This window comes from Mya arenaria, chromosome 1 (assembly GCF_026914265.1).
Source record: "Mya arenaria isolate MELC-2E11 chromosome 1, ASM2691426v1".
NCBI classification, from domain to species: Eukaryota; Metazoa; Mollusca; class Bivalvia; order Myida; family Myidae; genus Mya; species Mya arenaria.
The window spans coordinates 23,720,951-23,747,896 of record NC_069122.1 but is presented as its reverse complement, the minus strand read 5'-3'; the positions used below and the strand labels follow the sequence as shown (position 1 = coordinate 23,747,896).

The 26,946-nt window shown below is 33.7% G+C and overlaps 1 protein-coding gene across 3 annotated transcripts in view; it reads right to left on the bottom strand.

The window, feature by feature from the left end:
• The window catches only part of LOC128230147 (solute carrier family 35 member F5-like), an 84,084-nt gene extending 67,346 nt beyond the window's left edge, over nt 1–16,738 (bottom strand). For all 3 annotated transcript variants that reach the window (XM_052942191.1, XM_052942207.1, XM_052942199.1), the window contains exon 1: nt 16,666–16,738. The gene's annotated coding sequence lies outside the window, so the exon portion shown is untranslated. The remainder of the gene's footprint in view (nt 1–16,665) is intronic.
• Nucleotides 16,739–26,946: the final 10,208 nt, after the last annotated feature.

The window sequence follows — 26,946 nt, the reverse complement described above, 5'->3', positions numbered from 1 at the left end:
AGACGGTTTAACTGAAACTTATTGATAACCCTAGAGTTATGGTTCTCGTGCACTGCACTTCCTCTCATTGTGCTTTACCACTGTATGAAGTTTCAATAAATTCCATCTAGTAGTTTGCAAGTTAATGTCTGGAAAAAAAATTGACAGCAAAAAAAACAAATAAAGGGCAAAAACTCAGTAATTAGCTAAAGTAGAATTATGGTTCTTGAACAATGCACTTCCTCTCATTGTGCTATACCATTGTATGAAGTTCCAATGAATTCCACCCAGTGCTTTTCAAGTTATACTCCGGACAAAAAAAAGGAACAAAGGGCAATAACTCAGTAATAAGCAAGAATAGATTTATGGTTATTGTACACTGCACTTCCTCTCATTATGCTCTACCATTGTATGAAGTTTAATCCAATTCCATACAGTAGTTTTTATGTTATGCTCCGGACAAGAAAATTGCAATTGACCGACCAACAAACCGACAAACCGACTGACCGACCACAGGGTGACTCCAATATACCCCCTTCAAACTTCGTTTGTCTGGGGTATAAAAAGGCTAATGCAAGAATAAAATATCTATATTGAAAGAAAGGTTACCTTACAAAACACACCAAGAAACTCCTTGTCATGGCCTTAATTCAATGCCATTTTGATTATGCCTGTTCTATGTGGTATCATGGTCTGACCAAGTAACTTAAAACCAAGCTCCAAACCACACAAACTAAACTTATGAGGTTTGTTTTGGATCTTGATGCAAGGTCTCACATTAGCCCAGAACACTTTAAATTACTCAACTGGTTCCCTGTCAACAAACATGTAGACCAGATTATTTTGGGTCATGTCTTTAGAATAAATCAAAGCGCTGATAGCGCTGCATGAACAGGGTTTTATGTATATTTTTATACAGGTTTTTACCAGTATGATTCACGTTCATGTGTGCATTAATAAGGTGCTGATATGTAGCACAGTGAATCTAAGAGTCCCCGTGTAAAACAAGCACAGGGGTCGCCCCAGGTTTATTGGAGCATGATGGTAAATGACAAATTAATATTTAATGGACAATTAAGTTAATGTTGCTGTGTTACCACGCAAACCAGTTAGGAGAATGTAACCAATCCCAGCATAAGATTCCATCCTATGGTGTAACAATATCAGTTAGGCTTGTCAAGGATTTATTTACTTAAGAAATAAAATAGAAATTGGTTGATCATCCAGGGTGAATTTAAAAGATACGCTAAAACCATTTCCGGATGGTAATTAGATGTTGGCATAACAAAGACTATACTAATTATTAAATTGAAAATGATCCCTTTCAGGGCCACTGTTTCACACATTTCAATTTAGTATTTTAAAATGATATATACATTATTTTAAAAAAAAATGGATTCTCACCCGAGGGGAACGATAAATAGATAATATGCAACAGCTGGTGAATTATTGAAACAGCATAGAAACAAACTCCACGAAGCCTTCCTCCCCGTAAATGTGTGGGGATCATAGAAAATGAAAATATAAAAAATGGTGAATGCTTTTGCTATTCCCAACCAAGAAAATGAAATATATACTAATCAAACTTTACTCATTAGCAAGAGTTTGCTTATTTTTGCTTTGTTATTCACAAAACAACTTCGAAAATACAATAGATTAAAGAGAAATAGTTTCTTAATTCAAATGATCAATATTAAAATAACTGCTTTCAAACAATTGTAAATGAAACACCTAAAAAGGATATTAAATCAGTGATATTTTCTCATATTTACACCAAACCAGCAAAAAATAGAACTCAATTCATTTCAATGAAATGCCATTTTCAAACAAAAATACACAAACATCCGTCTATACATACATTATTAGAGGTATATGAAATAAATTGAACAAAATAAGTCTAGACAAAGCTTTAATTTCAAAAAGTTTTTTTTTCTTCTTTGTCTCGTCAGCACTTAAGTATGTGTCTGTCAAAATGGCGTGCGTTTGTTACTCCAAAGCGGACTATCACGTGATGTTTTAAGCGGGGAACCTGTGCGCAGAGGATGAGATCATTGTGTCACGTGATGGAATGGATAGTATTTCTTTGGTTACGTTTCGATTTTCATTCATTTTATGGCGTAGGGATACTACTTTAATATTATCTTTATCTAAGTTCAACAAATTAAATGATTAAAATAGATATTGTGTCATTATTGCTTCTTGCTTTGACAAATCTATCTCGGTTATTGGAAACATAGCTTGCAATTTATATAGTCCGCACTTTCTTAACCCATTTCATTCGGGATACACCTTTTGGTGTAGTTACCCTTTACATGCGGGATACACCAAAAGGTGTAGTTTTTGACGTACTGAACTTTCACTTTATTTACTTTCGTTTTCACTGTATTGTTTCCGGTTTATACGTTTTCCGGAATGACCGGATGTTATGCGCAGATAGATGCGCAGAAATTTTTAATGAAGAAATAATTTTAAAACTCAAAAATCGAGTTAAATTTAAGCTTTTTATTGCGATTTTGATGCAAATTTTGGTTGAAATGGATAGGACTTTCGACCACAGTGACGATAGTGATATTGGGATGGTTATAATGACGAAGTTTATGTGAATTTGTTTGATACAAACAGAAGACATATTAAAACATCGATAGAAATCACAAACTATGACATTTGCATTATTTGGTGGAGTTTTTATGACGATCTTGAGGAGTTCTAGAATGATTGAATGACAAAGAGGATCACCCCAAGGTTTCCAAGTGGGAATACAAAGAATGGTGGTCCTAAAGAACAATATGACCCAAGAAAGCCAGGATATTGCATTACTGTCATTTATCAATAAAACTGTTATGGGGGCAAGACTTCTGGACCTTACTGGTCGAGGATTCAAACTGCTATTCCAACCAACATCGTGATGAACATCCACCCGCCCGATTTGCTCCGAAGTGGACATGGGATGATATAAACTGTTATAACTTTTTATAGATTTAAAATATATGCATAATTCTTTCTGCATTTTAAAGACAGATTAATTTAGAAACTTTCATACATTGGATTATGTGACATTTGAAAAAAATTATGTGTGCTTTTTTTGCTTTCAATTTGTGCATATTTATTTTTTGGTGTTTTTTTTTTCATCATCACCTGGTTAACTTGCAAAAAATAATTTATTTAAAATCATTTGCTAATAAAACTTACATAAACATGTGCATATTTTTATTTCCTTTCCAAATATGTAATCTTTATTGGGTCTTGTACCAATAATAAAGAAGTTATTAGTGTTTATACAACACAATGGTCATAAAAAGGCAGATGGCTTATCAGTTATTGGAAAATGCCCAGATATTCAAGGTATCATATCTAACTGGGTCTCAGAATGAAATGGGTTAAACTATATTTTTGGTGGTAAAGAGGCAGTCGACACTTGTTACTATTTATAGGCATTTTATGTTGTGAGTGTCGAATTTGTGGCTACACTGAACAGGGTTGTTTTCAAAAATGGCATAGCCCGGACTACATGGGAGACAATTTTATCTCCCAAGATACTGTACACACACATAGGACAAGGTTATGTCAGAAAGGGGCAACCGGTATGCTGTTCCAGAGGTGGAATGTTTTGGGTTAAAGTCCTTCTTCTTTTCTGGTATTTCCTTATGGAACAAGTTGCTATCTTGTATCACACAGACTAAGAAATTACCTGTTTTTACATTGCTAGTAAAGAATCTTTTTTTTTAGATAATTTGGCATAATTAGTTATGCTATACAAAGGTGTTGTTTTTTTCATTTATTTTCAAAGATTTTCAGTAAAGGAATTATTATAACTTAACCTCGCATTTTATAAGTACTACATACTGTCATATTCATACCATATTGTGATAATTATATTTAACTTTCTCAACTTATAACTTTATGTTACTAAATTATGTAAAGTGACTGTGATAAAACTACAGCAATATTTATTTTAATGCATAAAGACTAACTTTTAATATATTTGTGCAATTTCGATTACAGCTATATTATTACTTAAATATGCAATGCCTCCCTATGCCATGCCACAAAACAAAGGACCACAATGGAAATAATGGAGTTTTCTCTTTTTTGTGTAATCCTTGGTTTGGTGTGCCTGTCATGGCTATTGATAATATCATGTATGTATAATGTTATTTACTATACATGTTGTTTATTTTAAATGTCCATGTATGTGCATTCCTTACTGAAATAAATCTAAGTGTGACCTTGACCTAAGAGGTAGGGACAGGGTTCTTGCACGCGACATGTCGTCTTGGTATGCTGAACACATGTGGCAAGTTATTTTAAAATCTGTCAATACAAGGGAAAGTTACAGCCCGGAGACGACAACCTATACTCTATGTCATTATATGCAGCATTCCATTGTGAATAAACACCTAAGTGTGACCTTGACCTTAGAGGTAGGGACACAGGTCTTGCACGCAACACGTCTTCTTGGTATGTCGAACACATGTGGCAGGTTATTTTAAAATCTGTCCATACAAGGGAAAGTACCAGTCGGACACGACAACCTATACTCTATGTCCTTATATGCAGCATTCCATTGTGAATAAACACTAAGTGTAACCTTGACCTAAGAGGTAGGGGCACGGTTCTTGCACGCGACACGTCGTCTTGGTATGTCGAACACATGTGGCAAGTTATTTTAAAATCTGTCCATACAAGGGAAAGTAACAGCCCGGACACGACAACCTATACTCTATGTCCTTATATGCAGCATTCCATTGTGAATAAACACTAAGTGTGACCTTGACCTAAGAGGTAGGGACACGGGTTTTGCACGCGACACGTCGTCTTGGTATGCCGAACACATGTCACAAGTTATTTTAATATCTGTCCATACAAGGGAAAGTTACAGCCCTGACATGACAACCTATACTCTATGTCCATATATGCAGCATTCCATTGGGAATAAACACCTACGTGTGACCTTGACCTTAGAGGTAGGGACACGATTCTTGCACGCGACACGTCGTCTTGGTATGCCGAACACATGTGGCAAGTTATTTTAAAATCTGTCCATAAAAGGGAAAGTTACAGTCCGGACACGACAACCTATACTCTATGTCCTTATATGCAGCATTCCATTGTGAATAAACACCTAAGTGTGACCTTGACCTTAGAGGTAGGGACACGGTTCTTGCACGCGACACGTCGTCTTGGTATGCTGAACACATGTGGCAAGTTATTTTAAAATCTGTCCATACAAGGGAAAGTTACAGCCCGGACATGAGTTATTGAGCCGGACACACGGACGGATGGAAGGACAGCAACAGTGACCTTGACCGTGACCATAACTCTTGGGGCCCAAAACATAATCTCATGAAAGGTCTCTGGAAAAACCTTCATATATATACTATGTTTGTTCGCAATATGTCGCCCCTTACCTAAGTTATTCAATATTAACCATTTTTCTATAAATAGTAACTTTGACCTTAACATGATCCTAGTGACCTCAATTGCAATTCCATGAAAGGTCTCAATAAACACTTCCTATATATACCAAGTTTGGTCACTATATGTCAAACCTAGCTAAAATAATTTGATACATAAGGTGACTTTGACGTTGCCCTCCCACCAGCCAGCCCGAACAATGACGCAAGTCATTTTAATAAATAGTATTCCCTTTGTGAAAACCTGGTTAAGAATATAAAAATGTGCCTGTCACTTGTACCTTTTATTAGTCATACAAGTTGTTTCTCTATTTAATACATTCATATTTATTGGTACCTTTCACATTGCTAAGCGTTGTTATTATCAATATTCCCCAAATATTGTTAATATTCTTAATAATCACATATTCATGCATTTACATCATTATGCTGATTTACTTTAATATTTAGTTTATTATAAATTGTCATTTAACCTTGGACAATAAACATCGGAAGTCTGATTTGGGTACTTGTCATCTTATTCACAGGGACGACCCCCCTCTAGCATTATCTTCACTGTGCTGTCTTCGGGTAGTAGTCTGACACCGAAATAAGCGTCATAATAATATTATAAAAAAAGGATATTTGTTAAAGTTATTCATATTGTGTGTAGTATAGGTAAGATCAATGTCAAGGTTATTTTGGCTAAAAAAAAGAAGGAAAATGAGTCCTTGATTTATAACATCGATGAAATAGCAAGCCTTAAGTATTTTCGATAAAGTGATACATATATATATTGTGATGAGAAAACACATGTTATAAATATATTATCACATTTGTGTCCATTGTTTTTTTAAATATTAAACTTGTTGCACATAATGATAATGCTTGGTAGAGTGCGCTTTGTATCAATCTGTGCAACTTGTTTAACACTTTCATTTAACATTAATATCTTATCCTCTATTTAGCATTGTCATAATATGGACCCGAAACTTCATGATGGATTACTGGCACAAATTGCAATTGGTTCGAGTTCTTGGATCAAATTCAGTTATTGTTACTAAAAGTACATAAAATGTATAAGGTCAATAAATCCAGTAAGAATTGACATGTCTTCACTGCTAAATGTAAAAAGCCCTGACACAAGCATGTGTACTATTACCTTTAAATGTCTGATGTGACCTTGACCTTTGGGGTATGGACCCCGGTCAAGGTCACTGCACATCGTCTCAATGAGGACAACATTTGTACCAAGTAATATGGTAATCCATCAATGCATTAGTAAGTTATAGCCCGGACACGAAATGTTACAGCCAGACGAACAGACGGATGGACTGACATACGGACAAAGAGCATTTCTATAATCCCTTCGCCATTCCGTGCATATTTAAGCAATGGGTTGAACGCCACCGTAAGTGTGTACTTGCAAAAAGAGGGTATTTTGAAAAAAAAAATGACGTGACGCAACGAGACAAGGAAGTGCTCCGTGACTTGTGACCTGTACTTTTTGTAATGTTTGTTGTGTACGTTTACTTCGTAGTATATTGTTGAAACTTTCAGGATTTGTTTGTATTAGATAAAATTGTCAGCTGCTAAAATTTAAAATGCATCCTATGAGTTGTATGTTTTTTTATGACCGCAGTCTCAAAACTTTCCGGACATCCCTCGTAAGTAAAAAAACCCAACTTGCCCTAAATCTTTAACCTGTCCTTAAACTCGAACCTAAGTTTTAAGTCAATCAGGGGCCATAACTTGTATTCAGGATATTATGGTGTTATGTAACCTCATTGTGTGATGGTCCTGAACAACTGTGTGAAGTATCAAGTCATCTGAATGAATGATATAGAAGTTATTAATAAATATCCCAACCTGCCCTAAAAACTTAACCTACCCGGTAAGTTCCATAGTCAATCAGGGGCCATAATATGTGGGTGCTTTTCAAAATAATGAGGCTTTTCTTTTATCTCTCCTAACTTTTATTCCTTTCACATTTGGAAAGTGTTTTCAGGCACATTATGGGCCAATCAATGTTGTTAAGAAAATTGTTGAGTTTCAAATGAATTGCTCAATCAGCAAAAAAGTTGTGTAAGAATATGTTGCTTAATTTGTCCCCTGTGCACCCAAAAAAGTGTGACATTTTACATGAAGACCTTTATTCAAATGTGTTTTATTTTTTGAAACTGCATGATATAGTATTTTGGTATTGTTTTTTATGTAACTGAACCCTTTCTCATTTTAAAAAACATACTTCAAATAAAAAAAATGTATTAACTTAACCAAATTTTAATGTCATATGACGGACCCCCATTCATTTAAAAATTGAGAACAATACCATTCCATTTAGGCACTATTTATATTAAATTACTATGTTATTTTAATAACTTTAACCTGTCAGCTTTATATAAATAACATAGTTTTATTATTTCATACATTATTTTGTCCGTAACTCAGATGCATGCATGTCTTATTACTCCAAAATGTCCCCTGTGCACCTTTTCGGTTGTTATATAGTTGTCAGATTTCTATAATTTCTTCAATAAAATGATATTCTGCTGTATTTCCCAGAAAAGAAAGTTACAACAAATGCAAAAACAGTTTTCAGCCTCTCACATACAGAGATTTGAAGCATCTGCATGGTTTAAAGCAATGTCCCCTGTGCACCCTGTTTAAGCAGATTTCAATAAAATGTCATAACTGACAAATATGGTGCTATTTCAACATTATGAGAAGTGTGTATGTTATATTTAGGCATCACTTCTATTTTGATTTTATCATAACAATTAAAAAACATTGAATCAAATTGAAATTATTCATGTAATAAATCCTTTTATATGTGCAAGGTACTATATATGCTTCAATTCAGTGCACAGGGGACAGTTTTTTATATGGATACCAGATTATAATTTTGTACAGGAAATAAGTACCCTAGTGGAAAAGCTTGTAGTTAAGCTTCCTTTTCCAAAGAGATCACATAGAAAATATGAAAACAAATGAAGAAAAGACTGTTAAAACCATTAACAAAATGAAGTCTAGGAAGCGCATAGAATGACTTAGGAAAGATCAAAAGTTGCAGAAAATGTATGACAGAGATTGAGATACTCAGAGAAAAAGAGCAGAATTTTCCAGGTATTGCTCAAACCCTAAGAAAGAGGACAAATAGATCCTATATGATTTACAAATAAAAGAAAAGGAGAAACTAAACAAGCAGAGGCAGAGATGAAATAAAATGAAGAAACAATAAAAGTCCAGAAAATGACAGACAGAATAAAAGAAGAAAGGTTAAAATGAGAAGGTAAGAACACCCACAGTTTAAGCAGCATCAGTTCAGAAAAGGCACAACATGCAAAACAACCCCTTCAGAGGGTCCATGGCATGGGCCTCAACAATTAACCGTCTGGTAAAGAATGCCATACCGAAGTGAAGGTCTTAAAATAAGTCATGTTGTAGAAAATTACACAATTGGTGATGTCTGTCAGTCATAGTCATAAAAAAGTAGGCACACCAACTAAATCAGGAAAAAATTAAAAAGGCAGCTAGTATACACAAGCAATGCTAAGAATATGTGGAGTTGCAAGAAAAGTCTTTGGCAATTTGAGTGCCTAAAAATGGACCAAAGTAAAACTATGTCAAAGCCAGGTGAAATTAAATCCTTGTGGAAACCAAAAGTTTCTTGAATTTATTTCTTGAATAATGCCTAATAAAACAGATACTATTCTATTGAGTAGGATGCCAAAGGCAAAGAGACATCTTTTAATTTAGACATGTTCACAAAAGTGTTAAATGGTAACAGGTGCATTGAGACCAAAAACTTTATTCCACGCTGTGGACATATTTTATTCCATTGTTTAGAGATTTAGTTTTGTAGGCTCTAATGTAATCTTTCAAACATTTACAGTACTGTTTCAAGCTTTACTGAAAGTACAGTTCCTCTTATTGTAAAAATGTTTAGCAAGAAAAGTTAAGTTATAAAAATAATTACATAATTAAAAATATTTTAAAAAAGTACTACACATGTATGAATTCTAGTACTTTATATTAACATTGATGATATTTTCTTATTTTTGGACTCAATATGAAGTAATAAATGTTAAATATGTGACTGTTTGCTGTAAGTTGTTCTCTTAGCCATTATTTTCCATTTGCATCATTACATGCTGTTGAATTTTGAGGAAATTGTTGTGAAAAATGTCATACTGAAGAAATTTTGAGGAATACACTCTATCATATACACAGAAATGTCTGAAGTTGATCACAAATACTTTTTTATTAGCATAATAGAGAATATAAATGCATATTATATTGGCTTCCAATATGTGTCCCCTGTGCACCGAAAAATAGCTCAATTTTGAAATGAACAATTTGGCAATTGTAAGTTACAATACATTCTTGAAATTTGGTATGTGCAGGTCTATAAAGATACATAATGTGTGGTATATGTAGATTTTTCCCTTATTTGATTCTTGTTTTAATTACAGCAAAAACTTTGTGAGGTAACAAGTTATTTTTGGTTTCAAATTTAGACAAAATGTGTTGATTTTTTTTATTTTTCTTAAACAACTGAGTTATTATGCACATGACTACACACAGGTACCAATTACTGATTATAAAATTCAGAAAAAGCATCTGATTTATGCTAGGTTCTTGTCATAAGACACTTTTATAAATCACCCATATTGTTAAAAATGTTCGCAATATTTGGATTTAAGGTCAAAATATTTTTTTATTTGTATTTCCTGATACTTTCCCAAAGTTATTTCCGTGTAATTTGAAGTATTTACTTTCATTTAAAATAGGTGACAATCATGAAAACTGGGTTTGAATTTTCAACCCCTATGTCACACTTTTGCCTCATTATTTTGAAAAGCACCCATGTATAAATGATAATATGGAGTTATGTAACCTCATTATGCGATGGCCCTAAACAACTGTGTGAAGTATTAAGAGAATTGGGTGTTGGAGTTATAAGTGAAAATCCCAACTAGGCCTTGCCCTAAAACTTTAACCAGACGCCAACGCTGACACATATTCAGCATGGTTCCGGCCATAAAATAGGTCAGGTAAACATATGTTTTCTGCCAAAATTGCAAGCGTCTGGATGATACAGATCATTATTCATACCAGAAATATCCGTCGTCAGCAGCTTACTTTTGTAAACATTTTTATGAGGGGGGGTCATAAAAAAAAACAGACACCCAGGACTCAATCTCTCTGCTGGATGGCACAGGATATTCCTGTGTATTATACACTAGAACATCAATGGTCGGCTTTTTAATCCGGATACAATGTAGGTCTTTTTTATGATAGGAGTTAAAAAATTTGATCGATCCCAGCATTTTTTTATAACCCCTTGATTGAATGAAATTATGACATTTCAAAGTAAAGGTACAAGTCCATCTTAAATTTCATTAACAGATGAAATAAAATAATTTAATATTTCATCATTGACACCATTTATTAGATAACTTAATTATCTTTAAAAAATATATTCACATAAAAAAGATTTGGCCACAATTGTTGGGAGTAATATCGATCTAAAGGTCATACTGCTGTATAAATTTGCACTTTTCCAATACCCCTTAAAAGGGCCTATACAAATAAGGACTGCTTATTAGTAAGTTGGCTATTGACTGGGAGGTGTAATCTGGCCACTTGCCTATGTGCTAATGTTCGCATATTAAAAAGTGCCTCGTGAAGGGTGTATATTTCAAATTTTATTCAAATTGATCCAAAAATAAGAAAGTTGTAGACATATTTTGTAAAAAGATCAGAAATCGAAGTCAAATCCACATTTTGAAAAGTGAATTCCACTTTTTGAGACGTGAAATCCACTCAGAAACTCATTTATCTGTAACAAATATTTATTTTTGTTGATCAAATAATTCAAAAGGCTTCATAATAGGTTTATATTTTTAATTTTATTTAAATTAATCCAAAAATAAAAAAGTTGTAGACATATTTTGTAAAAAGATCGGAAATCGGAGTGAAATCTACATTTTGAAAAGTGTAATCCACTTTTTGAGACGTGAAATCCTCTCATAACTCATTTATTTTTAACAAATAAATATTTTTCGAACATATAATGAAAAAGGCTTCCTACTCGGATTATATTTGAAATTGAATTCAAATTGATCAAAAAATAAGAAAGTTTAATAAAGAAATATTTTGAAAATTGATCGGAAATCAGTGAAATCCACTTTTTGAGAAGTGAAATCCACGCATAAATCATTTATTTTGTAACAAATATTTTTTAATTAAACTTTTAATTGAATATGCATCATAATCGGTTTATATTTCAAATTTTATTGAAATTGATAAAAAAAATAATAAGAAAGTTAGATACAGTAAAACTGCGGTCGTTCGAACAAGCAGTCGTTCGAGAACCTGCGTTCCTTCGAGGTCAGAGCTTGGAACTTTTTTCCTTCTATTTCCATATAAAATATATACCTACGCTGCATCGAAACCTAATTATGTCGAGGAGTCGAGCAATATTCTCGGTCCCAAGTACACAAATCATGCACAAAACCTTATGGCTCCCTCCAGGTCATAATTTCACACTCTTTCCCGAACGCGTCTTCCAAAATAAACAAACATTTGCTAGGTATTAAAATTTTCGCAAGTTGTAAAAATTGCAATGACAGTTGATAGGCAATTGATAAGGTGTGAAAAACCGTTTAACACTGGTAACGCATGACTGATATTACTTGATATGGGCATTTTAGAAGATAATTATGAGAATTTAATGACGAGAAGTTTTTGTCAAATTGTGAGAAATGTAAATGAGTAATAAAAATATGAATACCGGTAAACACTACCATATCGATCCAACATTGGAATCTCTGAAAATAATTCCTTTTTGTCACTTTGCTTTGCAATATGGCCATTTTTTTTTTAAAAATTGATTTATTGATATTTCTTTTACATTTTATATTTAGTATACATATAGTAAACGACAGCCTTTGAACATATGAGCGATTTCCACGCAACACATAATCGGTGTCTTAGTAAACAGACTACTTCATACTTGAAATAAACTGAAATATATTTCATAAAAGACTGGAGAAATGAAAATCGGGTCGTTCGAAACATCAGTTCCCTCGAGGTTTAGGCTCGGTCCCCGGCGACCTCGACCGATCGCAGTTTTACTGGCATACTTTTTATTCATGGACGTCTTTTAGGCTGTTAATATAATTTAAACAAATTAGAACTAAAAAATGTTAATCTTTATTTCTTATTATTTTATTTTATTAAAATTTTCAACCGATTACGACAGCTCCAGTAAATTGCTATTATTCTTTTTCCTCTGCCCGTTTTGCATGAAGTTAGCTTACCACAAGAATGCAGTCGTATTTCACTAGTTGCACATGCATCTTATAAACGTGTTTTTGCTAATGACTGATAAACACATTTCATCCGAGAAATTCTTGGTTACACATTTTCGGAAAATCAGGTCAAACGCGTTCAAAGTTCACAGCGCATGGTTTTAAAGGCCTTCTTGCCTGTTTTCTGTGGAAAATTCCATTAAACGTCATAGCTATTTTTAACCACCAATAATAAATAGTATATTCTACATTGTATTGATCACACGCTTGACGTCAGAGGTCATGGTCCAGAATCGTGTAAATAGTCGGCTGCTTTATGATGCAATAAAATTAGTGGCAATACTTTAATGATTCAATGTTATTTATTCAAGACAATATTCAATTGGCGTTTTATGGACATAAATACAAATTAAACGTTGGTACATGTAAGAATCTTAACAATGTGCATAAGTATAAAAATAAATAACTTCTAAACAAGAATGATTTCTTGCTTATCTGATTAGACGCGGAGTTCCGCCGCGGGATCATAAAATCGGACGATTCTCAACGCTATCATTCATATTAAACTTGGCGGCAAGCCAGCCACTCGGAGGAACTTGGGGGGATTTTAGCGAGGGCAACAGTTTTACCCTCGGAGGAAACCCGCGACCACCGACTTTATCCCTCGGAGTGAGCAAGGAAAGTGGGTCTAACTTGTTGAGTGTACTGTATCAATTTGTCCATATATATTAAATGCATTTCACACCCCAATAAATTGTCCTATAACTAAACAAACATCGAAACTCGATATGCATGTCTATAAGGTTCTAACTAATAATAAACTGCGATGGTAATAGCTCATTAAGTTCACATACAAACACTTCTATTTCATTAATATCCAATACTTACTTGATTGTAGTTAATACTAAGAAGATTTCCTTCTCCAAAATTGGATTTCACTTCTAAAAAAGTAGATTTCCGATATTTTCATAATATTTCTTCAACAAAAGAAATATTTGTTAAAATTAAATAAGTTAAGAGTGGATTTCACGTCTCAAAATGTGGATTTCACTTCTAGCAAATTGGATTTCACCTCCGATTTCCGATCTTTTTTCATAATATGTCTTCAACTTTCTTTTTTTTTGATCAATTTGAAGAAAAAAAATGAAATATAAACCTATTATGAAGCCTTTTCAATTATTTGTTGAACAAAAAGAAATATTTATTAAAAATAAATGAGTTATCAGTGGATTTCACATCTTAAAAAGTGGATTTCACTTTGATTTTCCATCAATTTTCAAAAAATTGCTCTAACTTCTTCATTTTTTGAAAAAATTTCAATAAAATTTAAAATATAAACCAATTATGAAGCTTTTTCAATTGTTTGTTCAACAAAAAGAAATATATGTTTAAAATAATTGAGTTATGAGTGGATTTCACGTCTCAAAAAGAGGATTTCACTTCGATTTCCGATCAATTTTCAAAAAATTGCTCTAACTTCTGCATTTTTTGAAAAAAAATCAATAAAATTTAAAATATACTGGGCAGTTGCCTAATTCCAGATTTGCCTAAATATTCGGAAATCGTTTAAAAAGCGTTTCGGTGACCGTGATCAATAAAGAATGATCACAGTCTACGCAACTGACCTCCATAGCAACAGAAACAACACAAAAGTGCAGCTATTCGAGTATAACCCCAAAATAAATACCTCTAAACTTTCGCTTTCCTAAATGTCAATATTAAGTCACGTGGGGGATGACGTCACACAGCGCGAGCTTTTATATTGAGGTTCGACAGGGTTATCTTTAAACACTAGACCTACAGTGTACTATACGATGTTTATGACTTATCGAAATACAATGCCATTTACATAAAAAATAAATAAATTGACGATGTCATTGTTTTGTGTTGTTCAGCATTTGATATGAAAATGAAGCAAAAATGAAGCAGATTCGTACTTTAAAAATTATGCAAATTCGGACAAATTAGTAGTTCGGATACGCCAAAAATACACATACAAATACTTCAGAGAAGTATAACATTTATATACAGGTTAAACATTTAATACATGATGTTCATTTAAGTAGCATTTAAATATTTGTATCAACTTAATAATGTTTACTTTGTTCTTTGAATAAACCCGAATATTTAGGCACTGAATGCAGGTTTTTGGACGTTGTTTATGCCCTTATTTCGTACTGAATATTATATTATAATTAATGGGTTTTTCTTTTATTCTTTTTCCATTTTGGTTGATATAGTACCCAACATTTCTCTATTAAAATTTCATGCTCTTATGTTCAGTAATTATGACAATATTTTAAAAAACTTCAAAATTGATCCGGAATTAGGCAACTGCCCAGTAAACCGATTATGAAGCTTTTTCAATTGTTTGTTCAACAAAAAGAAATATATGTTTAAAAATAAATGAGTTATGAGTGGATTTCATGTCTCAAAAAGAGGATTTCACTTCTCGCAAACTGGATTTCACTTTGATTTCAGATCTTTTTTCATAATATGTCTTCAACTTTCTTTTTTTTTTAAATTTGAATAAAATTTGAAATATAAACCTACTATGAAGCCTTTTCAATTATTTGTTCAACAAAAAGAAATATTTGTTAAACATAAATGAGTTAAATTGTGAGTGAATTACACGTCTCAAAAAGTGGATTATACTTTGATTTCTGATCAATTTTCAAAAAATTGCTCTAACTTCTTTGTTTTTTGACAAATTTCAATATATATATATATAATCCCTTCATGTGGCACTTTCCAATGTGTATACAAAAAATAGTTATTATTTATTAAAATGAATGAGTTCTGGGTGGATTTCACGTTATGAGTGGATTTCACGTGAAATCCACTGGATTCCTGTATCACCCTGTACCCTAGCTACAATAATGAGCGATCAGGGATACTTTTTTATTATTTTGACATTTCATGTGTATCCCTGTAACGCTACAACTCTCTACCATTTAACACTGGGCGAAAGATTATATAGTAATATCATGCATCGATGTTGAATAATAATGATATAATTGTTCGAAATGTACCTGAAAGTGATCTTAACTGGGTTGGATTTGTCGTTACAGTCGTTATTTTCACATAAATATACTCTGGGTCACGAAATGAGCGTAGCAGTCCACCATTTTTTATACATGTTGATTTTTATCGAATAAATTTGTACCCATCCGTCAATGATTGTTAACCCTGTGCGCAGTCACAGTTATCCTCGCTTTTCTATGTATTTGTGCAGAGCAATGCAACAGTGTTCAAAAATGGTGATACCTAATCATCATCATCATCATCATCATCATCATCATCACGAACATCATCATCATCAACTTCTCCCAACTTGACCCATTAAACATGTTAGCTTTCAGCGCATTGAAATGGTTGCATTTTTAATAGTGTTATTTAACCGAGCCTATTAACGACCAAAATATTCGAAATCCTCTACCCCGTTTCATACATGTACACAACCTGTCAGATTTGTCCTAGATTTACAGATTAATGGATACAATCGATGCATGTAAGTGCATTATGGTATCTGAACATGTTTTTTCGGCATAATGACATAAATAAATGTGTGTTTGATAGTAGGCAATGATATTTTCGTAGAAATTTGAATTTATAACAAAGATAATTTAAAAATTGTGGCCGCGAGGATCCTCTGCGCAAGGCCTGTTTGCTACTTTTTGCTGGGATGGTGGACGTCACCAGTCTGCCATAGTCTAAAAATCGTCAAAAGACTGGTTGACGGCCATTTAGGTGGACTACCCTGTACCCATATTATCGTCAAAAGACTCGTTAATGACCATTTAGGTGGACTACTCCCAGTCGGACGAAAGATCAGTACAAATTATCAATCTCGGTTGTATTGCTTCAATTTCAAGCATATTATTTTAAAAACACATAGTTTCAAAAAGAGTTAAACTGCTGCTTTGTGTTACTATTTTTAACAGAATAACGTAAAAGTAAAATATTGCATTTACCTATTTTTCTAACCGGAAGTAAACATTACTGGTTCCATAATTTCTGGTTTCCAGCTTACTAGGGCGATACTTATTTGCCGGTCTCTCTTCGTAAAATCCGTCTCATCCGGTCTCACAATTCCCAGTCCATAACTTATGGCCCCAGGCAACGCATTGTATAACCGATGTTTGTTAAACTAATTTGGCAATCTTAAATGCTTTATATGTAACAAAATGATATAAAAAATACAAGCATTATGTCTTAATTTGTTATATGTGTAAATCATTTATGCAATTTGTTTAAGGTGTAGAGGAAGATGCGATGGCAGTAAAAAAGCTCATGTTTGTTTTAAAACAAAATATTGAGGACGGCTAGAGTATGAAGTAACTTAAAGAACGCACCTTTAAAATTATGTTATGTCAACTTTTACTTTAATGTGTAACTTGGTATAATAAAGGAACTGAGTTCAGTGAGTTAAAGCTGCACTCTCACAGACTGAACGTTCTGAAAACTTTTTTTTTTATTTTTTGTCTTCGAACAAGCCAATTTTTGCAAAAACGCATGGAAACCAGTTATATAAGACTGCTGACAAAAAATTAGATCGATACATGTATTTATATAATTTAAGTTAAAAAAATGATGTTTTATGCATTTTTTTAAACCGTTACGGTTTAAGCCACAAAACATTAATTTTCGAACGGAAATTTGAAAATCTGCGATCTGATCTTTTGTTAGCAATCTTTTATCATCGGTTTGCAGATATTTACGCAAAACTTTGCTCTTTCCAAGACACAAAATAAAAAAAAGTTGTAAAAACGGTATATCTGTGTGGGTAAAGCTTTAAGTAAGGAACAATTACGTACGTCTCCATTTTTCGTATATATTTTTTGTGCTTTTCGCTAACATTGAATAAATTCGAATACCTTCGTCATTTTAAGGCCTAAACAAAAATATGTCTGTTTCCTGTTACCCGACCGACCGTAATTTTTTACTGCCGACTGCAATTTTTTTATGCCCCAAAATTCGAAAAGTCAGATTTTTAGCGATCTCTGACCTGTGATGACAACGATAATTTAAATAATTTAGTGGTGTCCGAATCGTCGCATAGTTACAAACGTTTCCGGTTTGACAAGTTGAAACAATGGCAAAAAGCTTAATGGGTGTGACATTAAACTGTAGGGCTCCCGGGTTTTGACGCACACAAATCGTAAATCACCCAAAATGGACGCATCATACATTTGTAGTATGCGTCAGTTTTGACCCGGGATATTTCGGTGTGAGAGTCAGTATCATCTGAAAGGAGCCTCAATGCATGATCTGTTCGTTTGTTTAACCCGCAAGAGCAATTAACACCCGAAGTGACAAGTGATTATCGATCTGGAATCTGATCGGTAACCATGTCAATGTTAGCAGCGCTCAAACTCAATGACGTAATATTAACTCCGCCCATAATGCAAATTAACGGATACCTTCCACCTTTTCGCTAAGTGCGATTGTTTTGAAAAACAACAATGTTATTAAGATATATTTTGTTCATTTATTTTAATTTGTTTTATTATAACCCGGTTAATTAAAAAATATTCTTTTAAGTTTTTAATGAGTTAACAGAAAAATAAACATTGTTCATACCGCATGGTCTAAAAAGCGCGGGAAACAGGTGCACGCTAACTTCCTGTCAATTTTAATGAAAGTGAAAGGAGAACTGCGTAGATCGTTGTCAGTGTTATAGTTAAGTTCTAAAACAAAACAGTATTGTATGGTTATGGTTATGCCATTTATGAAAACTACTATGTTGCAATATTGGCAATAGGAACATTGAATGTTTTTGCTTACTTCCGGATAAACGTGAAAGTAAGAAAGATGTCGTCGCAACTAAACAATCGCTGGTGCATATTGGAATTTGACAAGGATGCACTGGGTTACATAAAGAAGATGCATTAACTTAATAATACGTTCGTCAGAGTCAGAACATATTTTTCCAAGTTTTGTCTCTGGGGTTTTTTAACCACCGTAGTCCAGTGAAGTCCAGAAAGGAAACAAGACAAGGTATTCTATTAAAAGTTATATTGATTATTTTTTTATCGTGCTTGAGATTTTTAGAGAATGAACAGTAGATCTTTAACAGCAGATCTTTTTAAAACACTGGAAATTGTTAAAAAATAATAAGTTGTGGAAACTATTTAATGAAGGTGATGTACGTGTACTAGTTATGCTGTTTTCCGTTTGAAAAAGAAAATGGTATTAATTTTTTATCAGTCAGTCTAAGCTTTTTTGATACTGATTCTAGTCTATTTAAGTGTCCAAGCAGTGAACAGTGAAGACCATGGGTTTATCTTTTGTGGAGATTCTTGCCAGTTCTTGTTGTAACAGCATTTTATTTTATAACAGTTGTCATGTACATTTAATTGTAATACAACTTGATATTATTACACAGTCAATTTTAAAGTAGTGTGTGCAATAATATCATGTTTTAATACAACAAAATGTACGCATTTTGAAAGTTTTGTTTAAAACATTTGCCAAAAATAAATTGTCTAAATGTTATTTGATTCACTTTTTTACTGGGTTATATTTGCAAAGTGTAAAGATGAACTGCTTCCCTGGTGAACATACTGACAATGCTCAAAATTGCACATAATGTTGCCGCTGGGAGTCGAACCCATGGCTTGCCCTTCAAAAGGATGCATTCTACAACTGAAGTACATGTACAATGGCTGACAAGCTAGCAGTTTTAGCTTATAAATGGCAGATATTTTGAATATATATATAACACTGAATTCTTTTTAAAATAATTCACCTGAAATAAACATGAATATTGGATCATTCTGACATTTTAAACAAGAATTAAAAAAAATCCCTACCTACCGACCCATCATGTTACAGAAAACAGACATATTTTTTTTAGGCCTAACACAACTTGAGCAGAATATATTTTATTTGTCAACTTGAACTTTGCAATAAATCTTTGACTGTTAAAGAAATCTGATGCCTAATATAATATTTATTTTTCAATTTGGTTGTATGTTATTAACGTATTATGTCTGAACTTTATTACAGCCTTTGCATAACAATTATTTTATAACATTGCCTTTATTTATCAACAACAATATTTTTATGCTGTACATGAATTTTTAGAAAATAAAGGTAAAGATATTACTAAATGTATGAACCACACGGTAGCGTGTAGTGTGTAATAAAACTGGCTAATCGATTTATCATGTCATTAACGAAGGACAGGCGCTCATCTCTGACATGCGTTGCATAATGCATTGACACCTTTCATAGAATGACATTATTGTGTATTGTCATAACCCTGTTATGAAGAGTTCCTTGACAAAATATAATAAATACAATAATAATTAATTAACTACTGGACTATTCGGGAGGCTATTTTACTAATGAAATATGACTTACAAAATGCAAGTATCTTTTTTATTTAGTATGATGCATAGTCCTCGTGCATTCTAGCATATACCGCCCCTGTCATTGAAAGGGGAGGTTTAGGAAATTAGTTTACAAGTAAGATTTAAAACAATAAAAATAAACAGTGAACAATGGTTTTATGGAGGTGTTGAATTAGATGTTGTAAACGAATCTATCTATCTAGGCACTGTGTTAAGTTCGAATTGTACATTCAGTACATAACAGGTAAAGTATTAAGGGTCATGAACATATTTTCAAAAACAAAACACTTAACGTTTAGTCCTAAAGTTTGTTGTGGGCTCTTTGACAACTTTTTAGCGTCAATTTTGAACTATTCATGTGAAATATGGGGTCATGTTAAATCAAAGGTGATCGAACGCATAAGTTTTGTAAACGCACTTCTAGGACCGTGATTAAATTATCGCGTTGCAATGCCGCTCTTTATGGAGAATTGCAACGGTATCCATTATACAGGTTTTCAAGAATTATAACGTATTAGTTAAAAGTGGTTAAAAGTAGAAATTGTGATATAAATGCTATATATAAGAGTTTGCTACAAGACCGTATCGATGGTAATACAAATTGGTTAAAAGTTTAAGAACTATAATGCAGATATGGCTACACATATAGAACCTCATAAATGAATATGGATCTTAGAAAAAAAATGCAGATAAACTTAAATTAATATCTAAGAGACAAACCAATTTATCATGGAAACCCAATAAATTTTATCAAAAAAATATTTTTAGCCCAAAACAACTATATTTTCATATTTTGATCAAAATACTATTTTCGCGAAAATAATTTAATTTTTCCAAAATGACCATATTTTTGTAAATTTATCAAATTGCTTATTTTCGCGAAAATAACTTTATTTGCGCCAAAACAAACTATATTTTTCGTATTTTAATCAAATAAGGTCGCAATAACGAATATATTTTTTTTTTTGTATTTTAATCAGAATCTTGTTTTCGCCCCATTTTCGTAATTTTATCAAAATCTTATTTGCGCGATAATATCTTTCGGAGCTCTTCGTCCATTTTTCTCGAAAACAACCTCGGATGTATATGGACGGTTTACATACTTAGATTTTTTTGCAATTTTATCAAAATACTATTTTCGCCCAAAATGACCATATTTTCGTACTTTTATCAAATTGCTTTTTTTCGCGAAAATAACTTTATTTGCGCCAAAACAAACTATATTTGTTCGTATTTTGATCAAAATACTATTTTCGCTTTTAAATAATTTAATTTTTGCAATTTTATCAAAACACTATTTTCGCCGAAAATGACCTTATTTTCGTAATTTTATCAAATTGCTTATTTTCGCGAAAATAACTTTATTTGCGCCAAAACAAACTATATTTTTCGTATTTTAATCAAATAAGGTCGCAAAAACGAATATATTTTTTTTGTATTTTAATCGGAATCTTGTTTTCGCCAAAAATACCCCCATTTTCGTAATTTTATTAAAATCTTATTTGCGCGAAAATATCTTTCGGAGCTCCTCGTCCATTTTTCTCAAAAACAACCTCGGATGTATATGGAAAGTTTACATACTCAGAAATCGGTATGTTTAAGTCCGCTGCAAGTAGATCGCGTAGTAATTGAATTTAGCAGTTAAACTTATTGACTTAACTCTTGGGAATCTTAATTCTGTTTGCAATAATACACTTCACTTGCAATCAATTTAAACTTAGATCAATAAATACAAGCTAAAACACTATATTTAATTAATGATATAATTAAAAAATACGAACTACTTCTCTACCTGCATACATCCGAGGTTGTTTTCGAGAAAAATGATCGAGGAGTTTCGAATGAGTAAAAATAGCCTATTGTCGCCGATTTTTACTTTAATCGGTGCTTTTAATTATTCGGTATTTCCACCACAGTCAGTGTTGTGGACTTTTACTCATTTAGGAATTGTTTCCTTTTCTTTTCGCTGCCACCATCCAATATATCATTGGAAAAACAATTAAGTGTCTAACATTTTATTTCTACACACATACACAAAGTCTTGATTTATATTTACAGTTTAAAAATACAACTATTTAATTAAGTCCAAAAGTCATTCTCTAATTTCTACTTAGTCTCTCTCCTCATCTCAATCTCTCATCTCAACTCAATTCCAACTCCCCCTTTCCTCCGAAAGGCTCGGTTTATATATCTTGTTTAAAACACAGTGGCCGAAGAAATGCGGACAGTACTACATAATAGTGGCCCCGAGAAAAGCGGACACTCTGGCCGAAGAAAGCCGGACACTATGGCCGAAGAAAGCCGGACACTATGGCCGAAGAAAGCCGGACAATGGCCGAAGAAAGCCGGCCACTATCATATAATACTGCATAACATTGACTGAGGCCACTGAATACACAAATGCATAATTAATATTCTCTCTAGAGACCTGGGAAGGATAAGAGTGGCAGGAAGTAGACATTACAGCTACTACTCAGAAGCTTATACTGATAATTTAGATAACACCATCTGTGCATAATAATTTCTCCCAACAGAAATGCTAATTAAAAGAAAACTTCACTTTTCAGTGTTTTACTAAACATTTTATAGATATAAAATTGCCACACTATATTCGTATTTTAGCATACCGAAATTAACAGTGAGTGACATAACATGATCCCAGTGGATTTCACTTGAACTAATCTGGAGAAGTGAAATCCACTTCTAACTTTTGACAACTGTCTTTTATGGTATGCATATTAGAACATGCTTTAAAAAAGTTTTATATTTCAAATTAAAATGAAATTGATAAAACAGAGGCAAAGTTATAGAAACTTTATAATGTATACGGAAATCGAAGTGAGAACAGGAATCCACTAAAATATGACGGTAAACTTGGGAGGTAGACGGGGATTCGATTATTAAACTTCTTACTACTTAATTTTGGCAGCTGGTTATTGTAATAACTACCTACTAGTTGCCAGTTGGGGATTCGAAAAACCAATTATATAAATAATGTAAATAGGACACCTATTAACCAAGTTATTTGCTCCGCCCTCTATATGCAAATCAGTAACCGCCCTGCTAAGGCACCAAGGTGGAACCCCTAGAAGTATCAGAGAGGCAGTATGATTCAGACTATTGTTGTATAATACACTTGTAGAATAAATGTAGTAAACCTTTAAGTGTCCTTTTTACATACCTTCATTGAAACACAACAATGACGACGAGGATAAAAACGTGAAACACATGAAAAGCGGATTAACTGTGAAAAAAAACCTGTGCTGTGTAATTAATTAGTAGGACTGATTATTTACCAGAAATGGCCCAATGACTACCAGTATTCCCATCATTCAATGTCATTCAATGTCACTGAAACAGCTGTGGACAGTCGCTGGAAAAAGTTGTTAGGCCGACTGGAAATCATGCTAGATGGCATGGATGTCAAGGACGCAAAACGCAACAGAGCGTTATTTTTGCACTACGCTGGTGAAGATGTTCATGACATTTTTACAACACTTCCAGGCGTCGATGAAACGTTTGACGCTGCAAAGCAAGCACTTACCCAGTATTTTGGACCCAAGAAAAGTATTGAATTCGAGGTGTACAAGTTTCGACAGGCAAAGCAAGAATCTCACGAAAATTTGGACAGTTTCCACAGACTCAGAAAGCCTGGTGAACACTGTGACTTTGCAAACACAGACAAGAAAATTAAGTCACAAATCATACAAGGCTGTACGTCAACAAGACTAAAGCGCAAAGCGTTCAGATCAGAAACGTCTTTAGACGAAATAATCAAAGAAGCACGATCTCTAGAACTGTTCGACACAAATGCAAGCGAGATAGAACAATCAGCCAACCACAACAACAGTTTCAACACCTATGCAATCAGGCAAAACAAAAACAAAAACCAAACCATCGTCAACAATGACAGTCTACCACCACTTACCGTCAGTCGCAATAGAAAACACGACGCTGCAAAAACTGTGGTAAGATCCGCACATGAATGGCCAATGTCCCGCTGCTGGCAAAATATGTAATTTTTGCAAGAAAGGGAATCATTTTGAGCTTGTTTGTCGTTCAAAACGCAAACAGTCAAAGCCAGTGCATACAGTAGATACCGACACATGTTCAGACAGTGAAATTTCGGACAATGATAAGAGCAGTAACGAATTTGCATTTGGACTTGCAATAAATTCAAACAAGCCAGACATATCCTGCAAGCGACCTACAATCAAAATCAATGTCGTAGATCATGTCCTAAAAATGCTCGTAGACATTAAAAGACAGATAAATGTCATTAATGAAAAAGCATACAACGCCATGAAACCTTTTGAAGCCAAAATTAAACAAAACGGATACGATTTAGCTCTATAGTTGCGTTAGAATGCATTCATGTCTGTGCGCTAATCTACTGTTTGAGTTTTGCTGCGCGAATTACTTTTCCTTTTGTTGTCATGAATCCCTCGCATTCTCCGTTTGCTTAGGGCCAGATAGGAGTTATTTTTCGGTGTTTGAAACCAAATTGTTTTGAAAAGTTTTGAAAGCCTGCACTATCCATTGGTGGTCCATTGTCAGTTCTCAGTACTTCAGGTATTCTATATTCTGAGAATATTTTATCAAGCTTCTCAATAACTGATATTGCATTAAGAGATGTTATATTTCAATAATTGGGAATCTTGAAAAGTCACCAATCAAAACAAGAAGATCTTTTCCATCAGGAACTTCAGTCATTTGAAGTGGTTCCCTGGATTTTTATCAGTTGCTGCGAGACAGGGAATACAACTGTTACACAAATCCTCAACCATTTTATCCATTTTTGGAAAGTACAACTTTTCGCGCAATAGTTGTTTTGTCCTAATTATTCCTGGGTGTCCTTCGTGTGCTATTGAAATAGCCTTCTGTTGCAACTGTTTAGGTAACACCATTTTATTTCCATGCAAGAGAACTTCGCCGTTTTCGAACGTCACAACTGTCAGTTCATTTTTCACACGTGCAAGTGTATCTAGTACCGTATTGGTTTTGTAATTTGATTTCCACGAGGACTGTCTGACGTTTTTCATCACCTGTTGTAGGTCGTTGTCACGGCTTGTCTCATTGATTATGTCCTGCAACGTCATCGCTTTTGGAAGATCATGGTACGTAATGAATGACAGATATTCTTCTGCATTTTTTCCTGTGCTGCTTGCTTGAGTTTTTGTGACATCATGGTGCCTACTTAGGTAGTCTGACATGTTTGATTCACCTGGCTTGTATATGACATCAAAATCATAGGCTGGCATTCTCATTCGCCACCGTTCGAGTCTGGCTGGCGGCTTGGACTTCGGGTTTTTGTGTTCAAGCGCTTTTGCGTCTGTTATGACAGTGAACTTGTCCAAAAAGGTATATATGCCAAGGTTCAATAGCCCATGCGATAGCTTAAGTTTTCTTTTTCGGTCTGAGAGTACCTTTCTCGATATCTGTCAATGACTTGCTTGCATAGCTAACTACTTCCCCTCCTTGCAGCATGATAGCTTCTATGTCTACGGGGCTTGCATCCGCAACAATTTGTGTTGTCAGTTTTGGATCGAAATATGTCATTACAATGCACATGTTAATCCAAAGTTTAGTCTATTTTAACGTCTTAGGCCAACATGTGTAGTGAATGTGGTTATGTTGCGTGATTTCTTTGAGATTTCAAGTTGATGGTATCCTTGATTTAAATCTAATTTTGAGAATAGTTTTGAACCATTTAAGTCCACAATTAGATCGTCAATTGTTGGTATAATGTGTCGAGTCCTTTTAAAGGCTTCGTTAGCAAGGCACATGTCTACACAGATACGTATTTCATTGTTTGTACTCACCGGTTTCGGTGCTACGACAATCGGTGATACACAGTCTGTTGGTCCATCTTCTATTTCGATTATGTCCATGTCTTCGAGCCTTTTGAGTTCAATTTCTACCTGTTTTCGAAGTGAAATGGTATTCTTCTATGTGGTTGCACAACGGGTTGAACTGTTTTGTCTACAAATAAGTCAATTTGTGTGTCTTTCAATTTCATAATGCCTTTGAATACCTTCGGGAATTTGTCACATATTTCACATTTGCTTGTCATTGAATGTATTTCTGAAACGACCTGCAGTGACACTGATGTAGAATATGATAACAGATTGCCACTGTTTCCTTTCGTTACGTATATCATGGCTGTAGTAAACTTGTCATGGGTTTCTATCATTGCCATTATCAAACTGGCCCATAATTTTGACCGCTTCAGTTGAACCATATGCGTATACTTTCGTAGCGGGCGGAGCTTCTATGCTCACAACATTACATCCCATTTTTTCTCAGATCTAAACTGTCAACATCTGCCAAAGATTAATTTAATATTATAAACATTATCAATCATTAAACTTTCACCACACGAAATACATGTTTTGAGTTGCTATACGCCCGTACGAAATTTTTCGCCCGGAATCGACACGTAATTTTACTGTAAGTTCCGGGCGGAGAAATTTTGCAGCCGTACTTTGAATAATAAAACTTTAAGTGTTTGAGGCGGATCCCGGATCCGGCCGGGTTCTTGGGCGAAATATGTAAATGAGATGGGACGGAATTCAAATTCCGGGCGGAATTTTAGGCTACGGAAGGATTTTCATACAGATGTCACATGAAGTTTAATTGATTTTTATATTACATGCGCAATGATTTATAGGCGAAAAAATATTAAAAAACTGGAATTAAAAAGAAAATGTGAATAACCATACTAAAGCTTGCTCAATTTATTCTGCATTTCAAATATTAATACCAAGTATAATAAAAGTTACACTTCATTATCATATTGGGTATAAAATATAATTCCAGTCACTAGTACACTTCACAGCCTAGAATGAATATTTCCCTATTGTTCGTCAATCTATAATGTGTCAACCGTTATTACGC